Source organism: Ovis canadensis, chromosome 2, assembly GCF_042477335.2.
Source record: "Ovis canadensis isolate MfBH-ARS-UI-01 breed Bighorn chromosome 2, ARS-UI_OviCan_v2, whole genome shotgun sequence".
Lineage (NCBI taxonomy): Eukaryota > Metazoa > Chordata > Mammalia > Artiodactyla > Bovidae > Ovis > Ovis canadensis.
This window is the reverse complement of record NC_091246.1, coordinates 170,777,911-170,799,455: the sequence shown is the minus strand read 5'-3', so window position 1 is coordinate 170,799,455 and position 21,545 is coordinate 170,777,911. Positions and strand designations below refer to the sequence as shown.

General features: G+C 37.4%; 1 long non-coding RNA gene across 1 annotated transcript in view; it reads left to right on the top strand.

The window, feature by feature from the left end:
- LOC138433979 (uncharacterized) overlaps positions 1-21,545 on the top strand; it is a 177,365-nt gene that overhangs the window by 90,721 nt on the left and 65,099 nt on the right. Inside the window, exons 6-7 of the long non-coding RNA XR_011254557.1 lie at positions 17,076-17,193; positions 17,808-17,977. This is a non-coding gene — a long non-coding RNA (uncharacterized lncRNA). The remainder of the gene's footprint in view (positions 1-17,075; positions 17,194-17,807; positions 17,978-21,545) is intronic.

Below are 21,545 nucleotides of genomic sequence, written 5' to 3'. Positions count from 1 at the left end.
AAACTTTTTGCTTTTTAGTCTGCAAATTTTACTAGGTAAAATGTGGTAGAAATTATGAATTTTACATGTCTTAGATTCCAGATTTGTCAAAAAACAAAAATTGACAGTGATATTTTCTTTAATGTCTATTAATCTCTCTGTAAGGCAAGAAGTCTACTCATGAGTCATGCACCAGCAGAGAGAAACAATTAAAATATCAGCTCTTCCCCCACTTCCACCCCTAAAAATGTTTCTAGCCTCAAAAGGGAACTTAGTTCTTGGCAGTTTTAGCCTAAAATGCTTCTTCAGCTTTTCTTGGACTTTGGCCATCTCAAAATGCAAGTGAAGAGAAAATTGTCCCATAAGATTAATTTTTGGTGATTGAACTTATATCTTAAAAACTAAGCTGTTTCACTTCCTTAAGAAAAAACAAATTTCTTGAAGATAGGTTTCCATTCCATGTTCGTAATCCCTGAAGTACCTAATCTTTTCAGTGAAGTTTTTTTTTTTGGCTGGGCCACATGGCTTGTAGGGTCCTAGTTCCCTGACCAAGGATGAAACCTGTGCCTCCTGCAGTGGAAGCTTGGAGCCCTAACCACTGGACTGCCAGGAAATTCCCATAAAGTGCCTAAACTTTGATATGTATTTGTGTGGCATGAGAATGTCCTGCTGCTGCTGCTGCTGCATCGCTTCAGTTGTGTCCGACTCTGTGCGACCCCATAGATGTGGGCCCACTGTCTCTGGGATTCTCCAGGCAAGAACACTGGAGTGGGTTGCCATTTCCTTCTCCAATGCATGAAGGTGAAAAGTGAAAGTGAAGTCCCTCCGTCATGTCCGACTCTTAGCGACCCCATGGACTGCAGCCTACCAGGCTCCTCCATCCATGGGATTTTCCAGGCAAGAGCACTGGAGTGGGGGTGCCATCGCCTTCTCCAGAGAATGTCCTATGTTCCCACAAAAGCAAGAGGTAATAACTACTGGTAGCACATTGCAATGGAGAGAATATTTAGCTATGCAGAGGTCAAAATACCCAGCTGCTTCTTCAGCCTGTACCAGCCTACTAGCTGTGTCAGTTTTGGCAAGTTGATAAATCTCTCTGAACGTCAGTTTTCATAGTTCTAACATGGTGATACAAATAAAATTTCTCCTTATAGAACAGGTTGCTTTAAAGATCAAGAGAAATGAGAAGTACACTATGGTGTAACCTGACTAGTACATTTCAAGTGAAAATTATTATTAATATTATTTTGAAGACATATGTTAGTGTTTACCTTTTTGGAATTCTTATTTCCCATTGTTTAGGTTGAAATGATAGTCTAACATAAGTCAGCCCTCTTTATATGTAGTTTTTATTTTATCTTAAAATTTTGTATTTAGAGATTTTTTTAAAATTGGAAATGACATATGTATTTTTAAACTGTATTTAATTATTTTTCTTTCTTTTTAAGTTGAGGATACTTGCAGAAAAGTGCCCACATCATACGAGAAGAAGCACATGTAAATAGCATCTTAATTTAGGGTCCCCTCACATCCTTTTCAATCTGCTATGCAGCATTACCTGCCTAAGGGGACCAGGACCCTAGCTTCAACACTGTTATCCATGAGGTCATGCTGAAATGGAGTACAGAGTACCTACTAAGCTGTGTGACATAGCAAATTGCTCTGTCTCTTGTCTTTTATTCTTACTTTTAAAGATAAAGAGGTTGAGCTTTGAAGGTTCCCCCCCCCCATCTTAACATTTAATGATTCTTTTAGAGGACACTCTAGGTTAGTACTATTTTTTGTACGACATCTTCTGTGGTTTGTTAGCTTCACAGAAACCATGTTCTAAGTGAGAGGTGGTCAGTTAACTTTTTCCTCTACCGTGAATGTAAGCAAACCCCTGGCCTTAATGCCATAGTACAAACATGGTCCCAGAGAAGTAGGTGAGAGGGAATAATGAACCAAAGAAACCTAGGCAATTCCAACTGTCCTACCACACTGGAAGAATTACCTCAAAGCACTCTGCTCTTTTTGGTGCTTTGGGCATCATCACATCTCATGAAGAGCAGAAAATTCTCTATAATTTGATTGCTTGGGACCCACCATTAGTTTTGGGATGATTATGGTCTTCTGCCACTTAGCAATGAAAATACCGTTTGGGTAGCGATATATACTTCTTAAGTAAATAGGATTAATTTTTTTCCCCTTTAGTAATGTGTCTAGAAGGAACTATATTTCCATGATTTCTGTCCTCAGAAACTGAGTGAGATGAGGAAGAATAAATTAAAATTACTTCCTTCAAAAGTCAAGACTGTAAGCATTACCACCTTCCTCCATTGTCTTGTGACATGTCCTGTCCCATGGGTTGAATCTTCTGTAGTTCTAAGAGTCTCCTAGCATGAGGGATTTATTTCTTTGCTTCCATTTTATAATCTTTTCTGAATGACTTCTTCAAAGGGAAAGATTCAATTTTACAGTAACCAAACAGTTGACTAAATGAGAAGCTACTTTCCAACAGGCTCAGAATCTCACGACGCTATGTCCTTGAAGGAAAGTGCACAGGTCTCCAGGGTTGCAAAGAGTCAGATATGACTGAGCATGCGTGCATATGCATACAGTACCTACCAACACGTTTGCAGTTCATGGTCATGACTGCCCAGGATTGGGGGTACAAGTTCACTATGTATTTTGTGCTACAACTTGATCGAACTTGAGGAAAAGTGGGAGACACATTTCCTCCTGTGGAACTGTTGCCAGCTGTGACTTTTATCCCCTCCTGCAGGGGATACACATACTGAAGTGAGGATGGGCATTGTCTTCTCTGCAGCCCTGTAGGGTGGGAAGAATACTTTCTGCTTACCTTTGTGAAAATTGCTTAAATAAAATTACACCCCCAACATGCACTTCCCTGCCTCTTCCAGTGTCAAACAAGAAACCCAACCCCCCAAATCTAAACACCAGACAAGTAGCTTGAAAAATGAAAATAAATTTTCAAATCCAAAAGCTGTGTGCTTCTGTGATTGAAAATCTTTTTCTTAGCGAGTGGGAGTTGCTTTCATCATTGCTGGTCATATGTTTTTGTTTTTCGTTTCTGGTAGAGAAGTTTTCTAGGGTATTTTTCAAACTTTCCAGCTTAGCAAAGCGTTGGCTAAAATTGAAAAGAGAACTAGGCATTGGGTCGGAGGCAGCATTAGATTTGTTCTTGGTGGCGGCGGAGGTGGAGGGGGGGCAGGTTGCTGACACAGCGAAAATAAGACAAAACATTTGAAACTTCTGGCTTTGTACTTCTCAAATGCCTCTTTTAGAAATCGCTTAAGTCGTTATTAACACCCACCACCCACCTTCCCTTTTTGGTCCTGACATTGGGTAATAATAGATAATGTTGACATATGTTCCCTGCTGGTCAGAAATACTATACTTCTGTGAAAGGTAACATTTTCAAGCTATGACAAAATGTATTTTACTTGGACAGAACATTAGTTATTGGACTAATCTCAGAATGTGGGCTGTGGGGTAAAAGTTTTAACATTTTAGTTGTGGGAGAAAGTTTGTTGGGAGAGTAAAAGCATCAGTATGGGGTGTGTTTAGCTTTCACCATTTCTAGAGGTATTGGCTTGATGTCAAGCTCTTATGTCCTTAGGAATGTAAAGGAAACATTCCCAGTATGTATGAAGAACAGCTGTCCATGGACACAGCAACTTTTAAAAATGATTAGGCCCAACTTTACTGCAGTATGGATTATGGAATCAAAAAATATTTTTCACTGTGTACCAAAGAATTCTGTTTTACGGGCCAGTTTTAAAGCTTTTAACTGCATGAGACATATGTTGCAGTTCTGTTGTTTGTTCTCCATGTGATGTACTCTGAAATATGTAAAAAGAAAAAAGGAAGAGAGAAAAAAAGCATGCAAATTCTTCTGATCAAATGTGGTCCTCAAAAGTACTTTTGAAACTAATTTAGGGGATGAGTAAGGAAATGCCCCAGCTGGCTTCCATGCTACTGAAGTCTGAACAGCCCTTTGCAAAACTGGAAAAATTGATTTTGTTTTGAAGGCTCACACAGACTTTAGTGTTGTGGAAGTTGGAGAGAGTTTTTATTGAATCTGGTCCTTTGTGTTTTATGACAGTCTGAATGGGTGTTAAGATCCATGAATAAATCTCTTGCCATTTCTGAAATTTCTGATATAAACATGGGCTCCGTCAATTTGTTCTTTGCACAAATGTCTTTCAGAATGTTAACAAACATGGTGCATTGATGGATGGGCTGGCCAATGGGCAAGCAGTCTGCTTTACTTGATGGGACATATTGGTATAATTTTTCTCTTGTTTCTCAACGCTATGGCCATTGCGAAGTAGGGGCTGCTGGGGGGTGAGGTGATGGTGGTTGAGAATGCGGACTTCATGACAAAGAAGAGTCTGTTCAGTCTGTTGGGAAAGTAGTGTTAATGACCTTCAATTGACAATCTGGCCAAGACACCATATCAAGGGGATTGTGAGAATGCCCTCGGGAAATAATTAAGTTATCTTCTATAGTGTCTTAGGTGAATTACTGGAAGGAACATAGGTGGCAAAGACAGGAAGATATTGTTAAAATATTGTTTTCCCATATTCTGTATCAGTTTGTGATTTTTGATTGTCCTTTAAACTCAAATGTTAAGTTGCTAATTCCCTAAAATTAGTTTCCAAATAAATACTGTAATTTAAAACAAGCAAGTTAAAGAAAAGTCTCCATTTTTATGATAAAAATTAGGCCATGCACTATATATAAACACTTTTGAAGAAAGAATCAGGGTTGAGTTTCAGGAGATGTTATGTTCCACAATTAATGGTAGTGAAAAATTGCATATTATATGTAAAGTTTTCTAATATATAACTATCGTTATAGCTATTATTCTGAGCCTAATATTGGGTTTTCATTTTGAAACACAAGTCCAAATCTTAGGCCTAAATCTTATTCTTCAGATATTTAATGCTCAGACTAGCACTATGACGGCTCCTATTTCTTGCATCAACAAGAATTTATTATGTGGTTACACTGCCAAACAGCATCTAGCTTTACGTAGTTTTTACATAATTGCCCTTTTAGGGTGGTTATCGGGTATGTGGAGCCATTCTCTAGCCATAGTCTCTCCTACACACGGCCCTTCATGGAGACTTGGTGAAAGATCTGAGTAGTCATTTTGGTTGAATTTACATTTATGATGAAATCAACGAACTAATGGGGATGCTTCATGGGAGATTTTAATACACTCTGTTATTGGCATTATAAATTGGGCCAATTACTTGATGTGCTTCTCCTTGTGGGCCACGTCCTGTCCTCTGGTTCTTACTTGAGATTCCCACTGAAGTGGTAACTACCAAGTGGAAGAATACTAAAAATGTTTGGCCAAATTCTGTTCTAAGTTGCTATCATGTAACTCCCAATGAAGTTAATTACGACTTAGTAAGAACTAGTGCTACAGAGTCTTAAGAGCATTGGAGCTCTGTTATTTGCTATCCAAGACACCAAGCCAAGAGTCTGCCTTTAAATATCTTAAGAGGCAAATTGACTCTGTTGAAGGTAAGAAATGGCTATGCCAGTAACTACATATGTAATGGGTTTTAAATAGTAAAATTTAACATCTTTGAACTTCAAGAAGCTTGATCTTCTTTCAGTTTCCCTCTTTGAGGGAGAATCTGTTTTATAGAACCTTTAATTCTCTCTTGCTTTGGAGTCCATTGGTATGAGTTACCTCCTATCTCATTCTCTCAGCATCCCTTAACTGTAATAATATGAAATTTTTATTTCCATTAATTCTAAAACATTTGCTTAACTCATCACTGCTTAGCTATTATTTCCTGGAGCTAAATCATTATCTTCCTTAAATACAGATGTTTATATTATGCATTATTATGCATAATATAATTCTTGTCATAAGAATTCATTAAAACTTTTCAAAATACTTTGGCTCTCATTTAGCATATGTCTCAGTTTAGCGTTTTGTTATTTTTTTAATGGAAAAAAGGGTCCTATGACCTATTGGCTTTTGTCATTGTGCAAATAAGGTAGGAGGGGAGGCCATTGTCCATGGTTTGGTGTGAGCAGAACACACCACACTTTGGACCATCTACTGGATTGTCGCACGTTAAGGTTTGTCAGAAAGTTGACATGGAGAGATGCCTAGCCTTTGGGATCCTCTAGTTTGTACCTGAGACCTTGGTAGCCCAGAGAGTATCTTTAGGTAGTATTAGGAATGAGGCAGATCAGGGAACATGCTGGATAGTGACTAGTCCTGTGTCCTGTGGGAGCTTAAATTTGAAATTGGATTTACATTAAAAGCCTTTTTAGTTTGGAGCCAGGGAACAATCATCTCATCCTTAGAGTAGTGTGGGTTTGATAAGGACTGATTTTAGCCTCCTTTCAAAGTTGTCCATGTTCAAAGCTGTCTTTCTGTATGTTGCTATCAATGCTCTCTGGGCAAAAGGAACATTGAGAATTCAGTTTCAAAATTAGACGCACAGAGTATGAGGGCTAGAAGGAACTTCCTTCTTTCCTCCTACTTTATTCTTTCTCTCCATTCTTCTCTTCCATCCTCCCTTAATCCCTCTTTTTTTCCTTCTCTTTATAAGAATTATTGAACTCCTAGTATTTGGCAGGCATCATAATGACCACTAGGTATAAACAAGGCAAGCCACAGTTCCTGTTCAAGAGAAAGTCACATTCCAGTTGGGGTGATGTTCAAGGAAAGCAACAATTACAGAGGGTATCTTACATATGGGAGCAGTAAGGTAGGATACCCACTGATACCCACTGAGTAGATTATGATGTACAGCTTTGTAATTAGCATAAAATAATGTTTAACTATAAAACCAGTGCAAATGAAGACCAGCAAAGCTTTTATTTTGCTCCATGTGGTATTTTATTGTTTTCAAAAAAAATCAGATGATTCCAAATCAAATTTTTTTCAACTTTTTGTTGCCTGTCCTTGTTGGTACCATTAGCACAAGATGGACCCATTAGATCATCTAGCAATGGAGACTCCTGATCTAGGTTGGGCTTTCATGGAAAGACTTCCAATTGTAGATGAAAGTTAAGTTGAACCTCGAAGAACATGGAGTTCCATTGTGATAGATTTGGTGAGGTGCATTGACTGGAGTAAGAGAGAGGTTAGGCTTTTGGGGATGGTATGTGTTATGGGAAGTAACTTCTTTATGAAAATGCATTGAGGAAAAAAATTGGTGCCCATGGTTTGGTGTAGGTAGAGAATAGAGTGGAGATTTGTGGGAATTGTGGTTCAGTTGCTCAGTCATGTCTGACTCTTTGCAACCCCATGAACTGTAGCATGTAGGCTTCCCTGTCCTTCACAATCTCCTGGATGTTCAAACTCATGTCCATTGAGTCGGTGATGCCATCCAACCATCTCATCTTCTGTCATCCCCTTTTTCTCCTGCCTTCAATCTTTCCCAGCATTAAGATTTTTTCTAATGAGTTAGCTTTGCCTTGGGTGGCCAAAATATTGGAGCTTTAGATTTAGCATCAGGCCTTCCAAATGGATATTCAGGATTAATTTCTTTTAGGACTTACTGGCCTGATCTCCTTGCAGTTCAAGGGACTCTCAAGAGTCTTCTCCAACACCACAGTTCAAAAGCATCAATTCTTCAATGCTCAGCCTTCTTTGTGATCCAATTCTCACATCCATACGTGACTACTAGAAAGACCATAGCTTTGACTATATGGACTTTTATCAGCAAAGTAATGTCTCTGCTTTTTAATATACTGTCTAGGTTTGTCATAGCTTTTCTTCCAAGGAGCAAGTGTCTCTTAATTTAATGGCTGCAGTCTCCATCTGCAGTTATTTTGGAGCCCAAGAAAATAAAGTCTGTTACTGTTTCCATTGTTTCCCCATCTATTTACCAGGAAGTGATAGGATCAGATCCCATGATCTTCATTTTTTGAATGTTGAGTTTTAAGCCAGCTTTTTCACTCTCCTCTTTCACTTTCATTAAGAGGTTCTTTAGTTCCTCTTTGCATGCTGCAATAAGGGTGGCATCATCTGCGTATATGAGATTATTGATATTTTTCCCAGCAACCTTGATACCAGTTTCTGCTTCATCCAGCCTGGCATTTTGCATGATGTACTCTGCATATAAGTTAAATAAGCAGGGTGACAATATACAGCCTTGATGTACTCCTTTCCCAATTTGGAACCAGTTTGTTGTTCCATGTCCATTTCTAACTGTTGCTTCTTGACCCGAATACAGATTTCTCAGGAGGCAGGTCAGGTGGTCTGGTATTCCCATCTCTTTAAGAATTTTCCTGTTTGTTTTGATCTACACAGTCAAAGGATCTGGCATAGTCAATAAAGCAGAAGTAGATGTTTTTCTGGAACTCTCTTGCTTTTTCGATGATCTGGAAGTTCACTGTTCACATACTGTTGAAGCCTGGCTTGGAGAATTTTGAGCATTACTTTACTAGCATGTGAGATGAGTGCAATTGTACAGAAGTTGGAACATTCTTTGGCACTGTCTTTCTTTGGGATTGGAATGAAAACTGACCTTTTCCAGCCCTGTGGCCACTGCTGAGTTTTCCAAATTTGCTGGCATATTGAGTGCAGTGCTTTCAAAGCATAATCTTTTAGGATCTGAAATAGCTCAGCTAGAATTCCATCACCTCCACTAGCTTTGTTTGTAGTGATGCTTCCTGAGGCCCACTTGACTTTGCATTCCAGGATGTCTGACTCTAGGTGAGTGATCACACCATCATGGTTATCTGGGTCATGAAGATCTTTCTTGTATAGTTCTTCTGAGTATTCTTGCCACCACTTCTTAATATCTTCTGCTTCTGTGAGGTCCAGACCATTTCTGTCCTTTATTGAGCCCATCTTTGCATGAAATGTTCCTTTGGTATCTCTAATTTTCTTGATGAGATCTCTAGTCTTTCCCATTCTATTGTTTTCCTCTATTTCTTTGCATTGATCATGGAGGAAGGCTTTCTTATCTCTCCTTGCTGTTCTTTGGAACTCTGCATTCTGATGGGTATATCTTTCCTTTTCACTTCTCTTCTTTCCTCAGCTATTTGTAAGACCTCCTCAAACAACTGTTTTGTCTTTTTTCATTTCTTTTTCTTGTGGATGGTCTTGATCCCTGCCTCCTGTATGATGTCATGAACCTTCACCCATAGTTCTTCAGGCAAAGGGAACTATATAAATCTATTGCCATAACGTGTATATATACGTATATATATATACATATATATATACGTAGCTATCTATCTATATATATCTGTAGATATATATATCTATCTGTGTGTATATATATATATAGCTGAGGCACTTTGCTATACACATTAAACTAACACAACTTTAAGTCACATATACTTCAATTTTCTGTTCTCTGCCTATTCATCTTCCTTTCTCCTCTGAGCCTGGCAACCACTGATCATTTTACTGTTTCCTTAGTTTTGTCTACACTGTTTCTATAGTTTTGCCTTTTCCAGAGTGTCCTATGCCTGGAATCACATAATATGTAGCCTCTTCACATTGACTTATTTCACTTAGTTATATGTATTTAAGGTTCCTCCATGTCTTTCAGGATTTAGTAACTTGTTTCTTTTTGGCATTAAGTAACACTCTACTTTGGAGAAGGCAATGGCACCCCACTGTAGTACTTTTGCCTGGAAAATCCCATGGACGGAGGAGCCTGGTGGGCTGCAGTCCATGGGGTCGCGAAGTGTTGGACACGACTGAGCGACTTCACTTTCCCTTTTCACTTTCATGCATTGGAGAAGGAAATGGCAACCCACTCCAGTGTTCTTGCCTGGAGAATCCCAGGGACTGAGGAGCCTGGAGGGCTGCCGTCTATGGGTTCGCACAGAGCTGGACACGACTGAAGCGACTTAGCAGCAGCAGCAGCAGCAACACTCTATTTGGGCTTCCCAGGTGGCGCTAGTGGTTAAGAACCTGCTTGCCAATGCAGGAGGTGTTAGAGACTCTGGCTTGATTCCTGAGTTGGAAAGATCCCCTGAAGGAGGAAGGGCACGGCAACCCCTCCCGTATTCTTATCTGGAGAATCCCATGAACAGAGGAGCCTGGCGGGCTAAGATCCAGGTCACAAAGAGTTGTACAGACTGAGTGACTTAGCACAGCAAAGCACAATACTTTATTATCCAGATGTACCACAGCTTATTTATCTATTTACCTACTGAAGGACATCTTGGATGCTTCCAAATTTGGCATTCATGACATTAGATGCTCTATCTTTGTGTAGGTTTTTGTGTGGATATAACTTTTCAACTCATTGCGTAAATAGCAAGGAGTGCAGCTGCTGGAACAGTTTTTTTCCCCTTGTGTTTTATAATCCTTTGCCACCATCTTTTCCCAGCAGACATCCCTGATACCACCCATCTTGCTCAGGGAGGTCCATTTTATTCTATCATTCTTTCATCTTTTCCCTCCTCATCCAGGGCCTTACTTCTATCCAAGGCAGTTAATGGTCTCTACTAGCTTCCAGTCTACCTAAGGATTCCACACTGAATACTTTTTTATTCTTTATTCTCCATCTACTTTTCACCCTGAGTCCTATTCTCTGTCATACCAGATCTTTGTTCAGGAACAGACAAATAAATTCTTCTTAATGAGTTGATGGCTGGTATTGTTATTCTTGCAAATTATGATATTTACATTTTTCAAAAGTATATTGAATGTATTTGAATGTATATTGAATGTACATTGTCTGAATGTATATTGAATGCATTTTTTGAATGTATATTGAATATATATTTGAATGTCATAATATTTGAAACAATTCTAGATAGTGTGGGAAGGTTGGAGAGGATATTCAGACCATCTAGCCTATCAACAGTAAAGATGTTTTGGGGTTTGGAGGTCTTTACAGACTGCTGAAATCCCATTTTATGATTGATTGTTTCCTCTGTCTTGAATAAGAGTTACACCTGTGAATTTTCATCCTTCTGCCACTACGAAGACTTTGCTAATTCAAAAGCAGGGACTAAGGTCCGTCTAGTCAAGGCTATAGTTTTTCCTGTGGTCATGTATGGATGTGAGAGTTGGACTGTGAAGAAGGCTGAGTGCTGAAGAACTGATGCTTTTGAACTGTGGTGTTGGAGAAAACTCTTGAGAGTCCCTTGGACTGCAAGGAGATCCAACCAGTCCATTCTGAAGGAGATCAACCCTGGGATTTCTTTGGAAGGAATGATGCTAAAGCTGAAACTCCAGTACTTTGGCCACCTCATGTGAAGAGTTGACTCATTGGAAAAGACTTCGATGCTGGGAGGGATTGGGGCCAGGAGGAGAAGGGGACGACAGAGGATGAGATGGCTGGATGGCATCACTGACTCGATGGACGTGACTCTGAGTGAACTCCGGGAGTTGGTGATGGACAGGGAGGCCTGGCGTGCTGCGATTCATAGGGTTGCAAAGAGTCAGACACGACTGAGCGACTGAACTGAATTGAACTGAACTGAAGCCTCAGGAAAATAATACACTTATTTTACGTCAGTTATTCTTTCAGCAAAATGGGAATGGCTGTAGACTTGCTGCCTAGGAATTGAATGTAGTTTGATTCTTTTATTTTCCCTTTTATTTGCCACATGGAAGATGGAAAGTGCTAAGTACTCTGAATTGAAGTATGAGATTTAAAGTAAAAAATATGACTGCATCATAATAGATCAGATTTTTCAAGAAATCCCTGTGGGGAAGTTAAACATCCATTTATACAGTGAAAGTAATATTTATCTTGCCCCTTAATGTTATTTTGTAAAATCTACCTTAAAATAATACAAATCAGCAGAGCTTTCCTCCTTAGGAAGAACTTTTTAAAGGGAGTGAAAACATAGTTGTAACATTACTTTTTGTGTGGCATGTGAAAAGAAAATCCTGGAAACACATGTTTATTTTTTTCAGTTCCTGACCACTGTGTTTGGAAAAACTGCCAAGTGTGACTTAAAACTTGCAAATACAGTAACTTGCTTTGAAATTTGGACCCATAATGTCTTGGGTTATGTTTTGTAGAAGAGGAATTGTTATGTTAACTTTGACTTCTGATCACATAGCTTCCCTGAAATCAGTCACATGCAGATTAACAGAACAGATTCCAGTGAATGAAAACACAGAATATAACTGACAGTACTCAATATACAAATACTGAATGTGGGACATTATCAGTTCTCCAAAGAAGTGCTCTTTATGCTTTTACACAAGCGCTTAAGAACAGACTTTTAAAAAGACCATTGAAAACTTGCCAAACTTTCTTTGTATTTTGAAAGCCCACATCAAGAAGGGGTCGTAAATAGTTGTTGAATATAGGAAAAAGGAAACTATTAGCATTGTTTTCTTTTAAAGATAAAAAGACAGTCAAGGAAAAGCTTCATAATCTTTGAAATATGAATATGTTGTTTAATCAGTTTGAAACAAATGACAAGTTGAAATTTATGCGTGTGTATAAATAGACAAAATAGCTCATTACCTGTTAATTAAAAAAGAAATTGGCTGTTTTATTCAGGGCGTATTTCAGGATAACCAGTTCTACTTTATGTCATTTGACAAGTCTCGGACAGAGTGAGATGGACATTAGTTTTGAATTTTCAAAGCTAAAAAATTATGTATATTTTATAATCTAGCTTTGAAAAAACTATAGTCAAAATACATCTAAATACATCTGTCTTTGTTTTTTACAATACAGTAGCTGAATTTTCTTTTGCAGAGATGCAATATACAAATATATTTATTTTTATGCGTGTGTGTGAATAATATTTAAGAGGTATCTGGGGCTTTGGAAGTACTATTTTTAAAGTATAATGTGACATACAATATTATGTTAGTTTCAGGTGTACAACAGAGTGATTTACATACATTAGAAAATGATCACCAAAATGTCTATTTACCATTTGTCACGATACAACGTCAATACAATGTTATTGACTGTATTTCCCATGCTGTACATTGCAACTCAATGAGATATTTATTTTATAACTGGAAAATTGCACCTCTTGTTTCTTCTCACCTATCTTGCCCAATCCCTAACCTCTTCCTCCCCTCTGGCAACTACCAATCCCTTCACTGTATCTCTGAGTCTGGTTTTGTTTTGTTTGTTTGTTTTGTCTTTTAGATTATATGTATAAGTGAAATCATATGGTTTTTGACTTTGTCTGACTAATTTCATTGCATGTAATGCCCTCAGTATCTGTTCGTGTTGTCACAAATGGCATGAACTCATACTTTTTAATGGCTAATATTCCATATTATATACATATATACATGTATACATATACCATAATTTCTTTATCCATCATCCTTCTATGGATACTTAGGTTGTTTCCATATCTTGGCTACTGTAAATAATACTGCCAATGTATCTTTTCAAATTAATGTTTTTGTTTTCTTTGGATGAATAAATATACAGAAGTGGAATTTCTGGATTATATGATTGTTCTAGTTTTAATTTCTTGAGGAATTCCCCTACTGTTTTCCATAGTGACTGTACCAGTTTACATTCCCATCAACAGTGCACAAGTGTTTGTTTTCTCTATATCATGTCAACACTTGTTAATTCTTGTCTTTTTGATAATAGCCATTCTGACAGGTATGAATTGATATCTCTTTCTCATTTTGATTTACATTTCTCTGATTAGTAATAATGAGCACCTTTTCATGTGTCTTTTGATCATCTTTATGTCTTCTTTGGAAAAATGTCTATTCAGATTCTCTGCTGCTGCTGCTGCTGCTGCTAAGCCCCTTCAGTTGTGTCCAGCTCTGTGCGACCCCATAGACGGCAGCCCACCAGGCTCCCCCATCCCTGGGATTCTCTAGGAAACAACACTGGAGTGGGTTGCCATTTCCTTCTCCAATGCATGAAAGTGAAAAGGGAAAGTGAAGTCACTCAGTTGTGTCCGACTCTTCGCAACCCCATGGACTGCAGCCTACCAGGCTCCTAGGTCCATGGGATTTTCCAGGCAAGAGTACCCGAGTGGGGTGCCATTGCCTTTTCTGATTCAGATCCTCTACCCATTTTTAAATTGGATTAGTAATATTTTTTGCTATTGATTTTTATGAGTATTTATACATTTTGGATATTAACCTCTTATTGAATATATGATTTGCAAATATTTTCTCTCACTCAGTAGATTGCCTTTTGATTTTGTTGATGGTTTGGTGTACAGAATCTTTTTAGTTTGATATAGTCCCACTTGCTTGTTTTTGTTTTGTTGATTTTGCTTTTGGAGTCAAACCCAAAAAAATCATCACCAACAACCTATGTCAAGGAGCTTACCACCTATGTTTTTTTCTAGAAATCCTGATTTCAGTTCTTGTATTTAACTCTTCAATCTATTTTAAGTTAATTTTTGTATCTGGTATAACATAGTGATCCAATTTGACATTTTTGCATGTAATTGTGCAGTTCTCCCAACACTACTGAAGAAACTGTCTTTGTCCATTGCATATTCCTGTCTTCTCTGTCATAAATTAGTTGACCATATAGTCATAAGTTTATTTCTGGGCTCTCTATTCTGTCCCATTACTCTATGTGTCTGTTTTTGTGCCAGTGTCATACTGTTTTGGTTACTATAGCTTTGTAGTATAATCACAGAAGATATTATTGTTTCATTTTTACAGATGAGGAAAGAAGAGAGTTTAGGGTGGAGGTGGATATTCATTTTCTCTCATTTTTCTTCCTCCCCAAGATCCTGCTACCTTTAACAAGCAACAAATAAACATAAATTCGTATTTAAAATTACAGCTGATGTCCTCTCTTGAAAGAAATTAGAATGAGGAGGCTGAACTATCTCTTTGTATTATTGCATCTGTGGTGGAAGGAAGGGTTTGTCTGATTGCTAATATGGCAAGTCCAAAATCCAGTGGTCCACATGTTTCTGGTGGGGTAGATATGTTGAGCTTAATTTCACACATGCTATTGAAAGTTTTAAATGCATATGGATTATCTAGGCATATCATAAAAATACTGATCCCAGCTCAGTAGGTCTAGGGTGGGGCCAGTTTTTGCATTTCTAAGAAGCTTCCTGAAGCTTATGCTGCTGGTCCATAGATCAGATTTAGTATCGAGTTGCTTAAACTGTCTTGCCTCCTTTCCCTAGAGCTGCTCCCTGCTGGTATATCATGTTCACCTCCTTTTCGTCTGCATGGGAAAGATTGATGATTTCTCAGGTGTTCTGCCTGTCATAAGCAAATTAGCTTAATTCAAGGACTGGTAGTAGGGAAGATTAAAAGTTCCCACCTTTCCTTGGAAAGAAGCGACATTTTCCAAGCATTTTACTAGGAATAAAGTGCAAATATTAGAGCTCTTCTGTCCTCCTATCCCATTTTTCAGATGATTCAGAACTGGAAGGGAAGAGGATTTTCTCACGATCAAACTAGTAGTATATTTTTCAAGAATTGTTTTGTTTGTCCTCAGTAGTTATATTCTAGAGGTGAGAAACAAATAGTAAACAAATAAATAAATATACAATAAATTATATGGGGGTTTCAATTTTTTTGGTAGGGTGGTCAGGCAAAAGTCTAACCAAACAGAGGACAGCTGAACATTAAGTAAAATGATGAGATTGAAAGTGTTTAGTTTAGTGCCTGATGAAGGCCAGGTGCTGAAAAATGTTCCTTTCCCTTTCCTTTGCACACCTGAAGATGTTTGTTTCTTGTGTCCAAGGGTAGGAAGAGTATTTCCCTGTTGATAGGAGGCCATGTGTTCTAAGTTGTATCTTGGAAGTCTGATGACAGTTGGAAAACCTTTAATTGGGATTTTAGTAGGTTCTTTGGTTTTTTACCTCCTGTATGACATAGGGCTTTTCCATTGTGCACTGTCTGTTTAGTCGAGTGTCCGACTTTTTGTGACACCATGGACTGTAGCCTGCCAGGCTCCTCTGTCCATGTGATTCTCCAGGCAAGAATACTGGAGTGGGTTGCCATGCCCTCCTTTAGGGGATCTTCCCAACCCAGGGATCAAACCCAGGTCTCCCACATTCCAGGCAGATTCTTCACCATCAGAGCCACCAGGGAAGCCCAAGAATACTGGAGTGGGTAGCCTATCCCTTCTCCAGGGGATCTTCCCAACCAAGGAATCAGACCAGTGTCTCCCACATTGCAGGTGGATTCTTTACCAGCTGAGCTACTGTAATCAGTGACTGGTGACCATCCCTCTAAGGAAATTCAAATCATCAAACCAAATAATTAAAGGGGAAATACATGAAGGCATACTGTTAAATCAGATAAAGACTTCCAGTTCCTTTATTAATCTCCGTTCTCTTGAGCTCCTTAGGCTCTCCACATTGAGAGAATAAGTTCTAGAAGTTGATGGATGAATAATTTGATGAAGTACATAGCATAGTGCCTGGCACATAGGATATTTTTTTTCAGTAAATAAAAGTAGATGATTGCATGCTAAATGCACATTAACTAATGAACAAGGCACAACAACTTTTTTTCTTATTCTGGGCTAGTCTATCTAAGAACACTCTTGGGAAACGTGAGGTGGTAGTGGACAGTGCGCTTCTCATTTAAATGAGTGACATGTGGGTGTTGTTATGATCATCACTTATCAGTATCAGTTTACTATTAGTATGTATAACTTGGTCTTCAGGGCAGACTCTATTCCAGTTTTCTGTAATTGTACAGTAAATTAGACTTGCCATCCTTAACATGGGAGTTTCACAGAAGTCATCAACTAGTCACAAAAGAACTTATTCTGAAATCCACTGTAATAGCTATTTGTTTTAGGATTGACTCTTAGCTATTTGAATATGTGTTTCACTTTGTTTTCATTATAAATGTATTACACATATTGCTAGGTCAACATTAAAATCATCTACAACAAACCAAGATAATTCAGCACTCTGACACACAATGGTTTAAAATGGATGTGCTCTGAATTTTTAGTTCCAGATTTCAGATGGTCAACTAAAATTCTGTTGACTCCCTGTTTGGTTTCTTCATCTGTAAACCAGGCATAGTGTTTTATTCCTGCAGAGGAGGCTGTGACCATCAATTAGGTATTTGTTGTAAAGGGCTTTGATAGCTTGAAAGAATGACCTTTCATAAAACAGGATACATTGTATTTATCCTTACAGTATTTTCTTGATTCTAATTATAACTCTTTTTTGTCCAACCATAGAAGGGGAATGGAAAAGGGAAAATGTGAGTACAGAGAAATTGGCACTGATTTCCATCACAAAAAGAGACTCTACAAAGCTCTGGAGGAAAGTTACACCACCGCATAGGCTGATGGTCGGGTGAGTCTCCTGTTAAATTTAAATATTGCCTTGAAGTAAGACAGCAGGGACTATTTCAGAGCACCTACTTCAGACTAAAAAAAAAAAAAATCAATGTGTGTTATTTTATAAAAATAAACATGTGTTATTTTATATTTGTAAACTTAAAAATTCATAGGGTGTGACAATTAGAGGAAGCTTTATAGAGCTACTTTAACCTAATCTTTTCATAGATAAGGAAATAGAGATTCAAAAAGTGTTTATAAACTCTCCCTAAACTCACAGTGAACTGTTCACCTGATCTCAGTTCCATAGGTTTTTACCTATGCCTGGGTTGTAGGATACTATAAGCATTCTTTTCTTTTCTTTTTTTTTACAGTTAAATAAAAAGTTTAATAGGGTAAATGCTATACTAGACACTGTAAAAGAACATTTTAGGAATCAAATAATCTTACAAATATTACATTTCCCCTCTTTTTCTGATGGTCTTGCATGTGAATGCTCTTTATTTATTTCTTTTTGTTGTTGTTGTTTTTTAATTTATTGGAGTATAGTTGGTATACAGTTTTGTGTTACTTTCTGCTGTACAGCAAACCAAATCAGTTATACATGTACACATATCCACTCTTTTTTAGGTTCTTCTCCCATATAGGTCATCATTGTAATTAGCCTCCAATTAAAATATAAACATTATTTTCAAAAAACTTCATAATATCAAGAGGAATCCAAGTAAACCGAACTGAGACTCTGCAGTCTATTTCACCGTGGCCCGTGAACATGACTTGTCTGATCAAAGCTTCTCCAGGTGAATTTCAGTCTGTGTTATCAGTTCCTTGGGACCCTGTCTCTGTTAGTGTTCTGGGGTTTCAGAAATGAACTTGGTTAACTTAAAAATAAATAAAGAAAAGAAATAGATATGTAAATAAGGTAAGGATGTTATTGGAAAGGTATGATGTAGCCCATAGGAGAAAAGAAGAGGCTGAAGAACGATGGTTCAGAAAGCTCTAGACCAGCATAGCTGCAGATTTCTAGTAATAGCACCTAATGGAGAGTCTGCTTACTCCCCAGGCATAGGCAGAGAAGCTTCCAGTTGTCCTACATCTTGTCATGCCAAGAAAACTTTATATCTCAGGGCCAGAGGATCTGCCTGGTCTAGCTTGGGTGAAGAGCCTGCATCGTGTCTGGGCATGCTGTGGTGGGGTAGGGACTGAGTGAGACGTTCTGATGGACAGATTAGTAAGACCAAATGCATAGGCAAAGGGAAGCTACCAAAGGGGAAAAAAAGAAAATGAAGTGTTGTTACCAAAAGAGGGAGGCATGGGTTCAGGGCCACAGAAACATGCATATGTCCTGGAATCCATTTCATTACCATAGATAGGAAAGAATGCTCTGTGTACAAATTTTTACTTTGTAAAATGATAAAAACATTTCAGATGTTGTTGTTCAGGCTTAGTTGATACTTTTCATTTGTTCATTTCTCTGATTCCAATTATATTTAGACTGGTATCCCATTCAAGTCAACTAGAGAAAATATAATTACAGTGAGAGTTTTATTCAGCTTGGTTATAAGTATTCACTTGTTCAATTCATTTATTCAATGGATATTTGTAATAGACTTTGAAAATATAAGATTTAATTTCTGTTGCTGAGTTGGCAAGAGGGAGAAGCAGAGATTTTCTTTTTATTAAAATAAATTGCACAACAAACTGAACTAGTGGCTTTTAAGTAGTGCTCCACAGTGGCTCTGAGTCTCTGGTGGCCTTTGTTGGGTGGTGGGTAGAGAGCCAACTGTTTGGGCTTCAGTTCCTCAATGCCTTCACCTCTCCCCATCTGCTGTTCCCTATTTCTCACCCAGTCCTCTCCACTTACTTCAACCAGAAGAGTTTCAATGTTTGTTGGCTATCTGAACAAGATTTCCTTTAATGAAAAAACTGTTTGAAAATTACTAAACTATGTTACCATATTAACTGTTAGCATAGTTATTGGATTTATTAAACAAGTAACTTCCTAGTCCTATCTAGGTGTGGAAAGCTCATCCTCATAAATAAAAAGCAAGCAAAACATTTTTAACCTATCTGTGAATGAGGCTTTATACTATACCCTTTGAAGGAATAATAAAATTTAAAAAGACAGCTAAAAAGACAGCTTATTAGCTTAATTTAGTTGGGAAGACTAGGCAAACATAAAATAATGAAAATTCAACAGAAATGCTTCAGCAGATAGGTTCAGTAATCATAAACTGGATCACATCATCTCCATCCAGAGGGAATTACAAGGGAAAGAAGGACTTCTCGATGACGTCATATTCCGTTCAGGTTTAAAGTTCTTTGAGTCTAAAGGATTTAAAATATATCAGAATATACTTTTGTTATGGATTATTTCTGCATGTCCAGGTTATCTAAATTCCTAAATATCTTTTGGATTTTGGGACAAATATGAAAACAATATTTAAACTAATCTCATATTCTCTTTCTTTGGTCTGAGTTTTCTAGGTCTGAAAAGCAAAATCACAGTTTTATTTTTGCATATGGAGGTAAAATGTTTTTATTTGGACTGTTAAGAAACAATGTTAAATTAACAAAAATCAAAATTTCATAGAAAATTAGAGTTCTGGTAGCTACTGATTTTACTCTGAATTTGATCTCTGTCACTGACTGCTGGGTGAAGTCTGACTCCATGGTTTTCCATTACGTCTGTGTTTAAAAGCTTTGTTCTGTCCATCCTTCACTTAATATATTCCTAAAGCCATTTTCCAGTGCAATCCCACCCAGTGAATTGACTCACATCAGAAGAATTCCAGAAATAAGAACAATCATGCCCTTTCTGTCCTTGATGTAATGGTGTTTTTCAGCATACTTTAATAGTCATGAGCCATATTTTGGCAGGCAACTGAAATAAGCCTAGTTATCTGATCGCATTACTGACCACTACCTTCCAAGGGGCACCTCAGGGGAAGAGACCTTATTTTAGGAACATTCTTTATTTTTTAACTTGAGGATGTTATCTGTTAACAAAATACTAGATTAAAAGTCATGAGAACTTTTTTTAAAGTGTATCTAAGGAATACAACAACACATATTTAACACACCAAGTTCTAAACATATGGATCCCTTAAAACAGACTGGTATAAACATTTTGATAACTCCTGGAGCTTGTCCTTTTAAGATAGTTTTAAATTGTGGGATTATTAAAATGTTTACTGTCTAAAGTGGCAGCATTGTCTTTAAGATGTAAGTTTATAATTTTACACCTTACTTTTATGTGAATATTTTTTCTAGAAATTATTCTTTCCTAAAAATTGAGCTAAAATTCTTAATTTCGTTTTCTTTGTTTCATACTAAATATAGTTTGGTAATGCTCTCGTTCTCCTTATTTTGCATATTTTGGAGTTCTCTCTAGGAACTCTTTTTTAAATCTGGAATTTCCTTCTAGGCAATATGAAACAGTGAATACCTTAGGTTTTAAGGCAGCTCTGTACAATTGGCTTAGTTTTTCTTCTCAGGTAAAAACCGTCTTTCTCTTGATCTGACAGTTTGATAAGCTTCACATTTGGTTGGGCCTGAGGTGGGTTTGTACAAAAGCAGACTGTTTTAGTTAAAATAATCAGTGTACCCTGTTCTACCTGGCTGTCTGGGAGAAGTGCCAAGAGAATTCCCAATATTTTATTCAGAGGCACAGTCTATGAAACTGCCAGGTTTTTTGAAGGCCAATTTTTGCCATGTTTCCAGTGCTTTCTTCATTTATCAGGAAACCAACTCTAGCCTTCTGACTTCATATTCTGTACTAGTTTTACTTTAAAAAGTATCTTTTCTAGAAGGATGTTTTCCTCAAGGGAGAGAAGCCTTTATATTATACTTATGGTTTAATTACAATTGATTAAAACTGTAAATATCCTCACTTTTTGGTCAGAATGTAAGCCAAAGTCACATATATATTTTATTAGCAATAAGAAAATGAAATATTTATCTTACAGGGAGGCAGTGAGGATCTGACCAAGAATTAAAAAATGTAATCATCTGAATAATAATTGCCATCAAGAATGCTAAATTACCTGAAAATAATCCTTTGTCTCAACCAAAAGCAAACTATAAGCTCACTCATGGTGGATCATATTTAACTGTTTTGAATGGAGCCTGGAGGTAGAAAATTCTGAGTCAAATCTCACACTGTCCCTGTCATGCCCTAAAATACTGAAATAGTTATTTCATCTTTTAAAAACTTTGGTTTCTTTATCTATAACATATTATAATGATACATACTTCATAGAGGGATTAAAGTGCTCAGCATAATACCTGATTTAAATCAGAGTTCATTAAATGCCAGCTCTTACTATGACAACATTCAATTTATTTTACATTGTCATCTAAATGTAC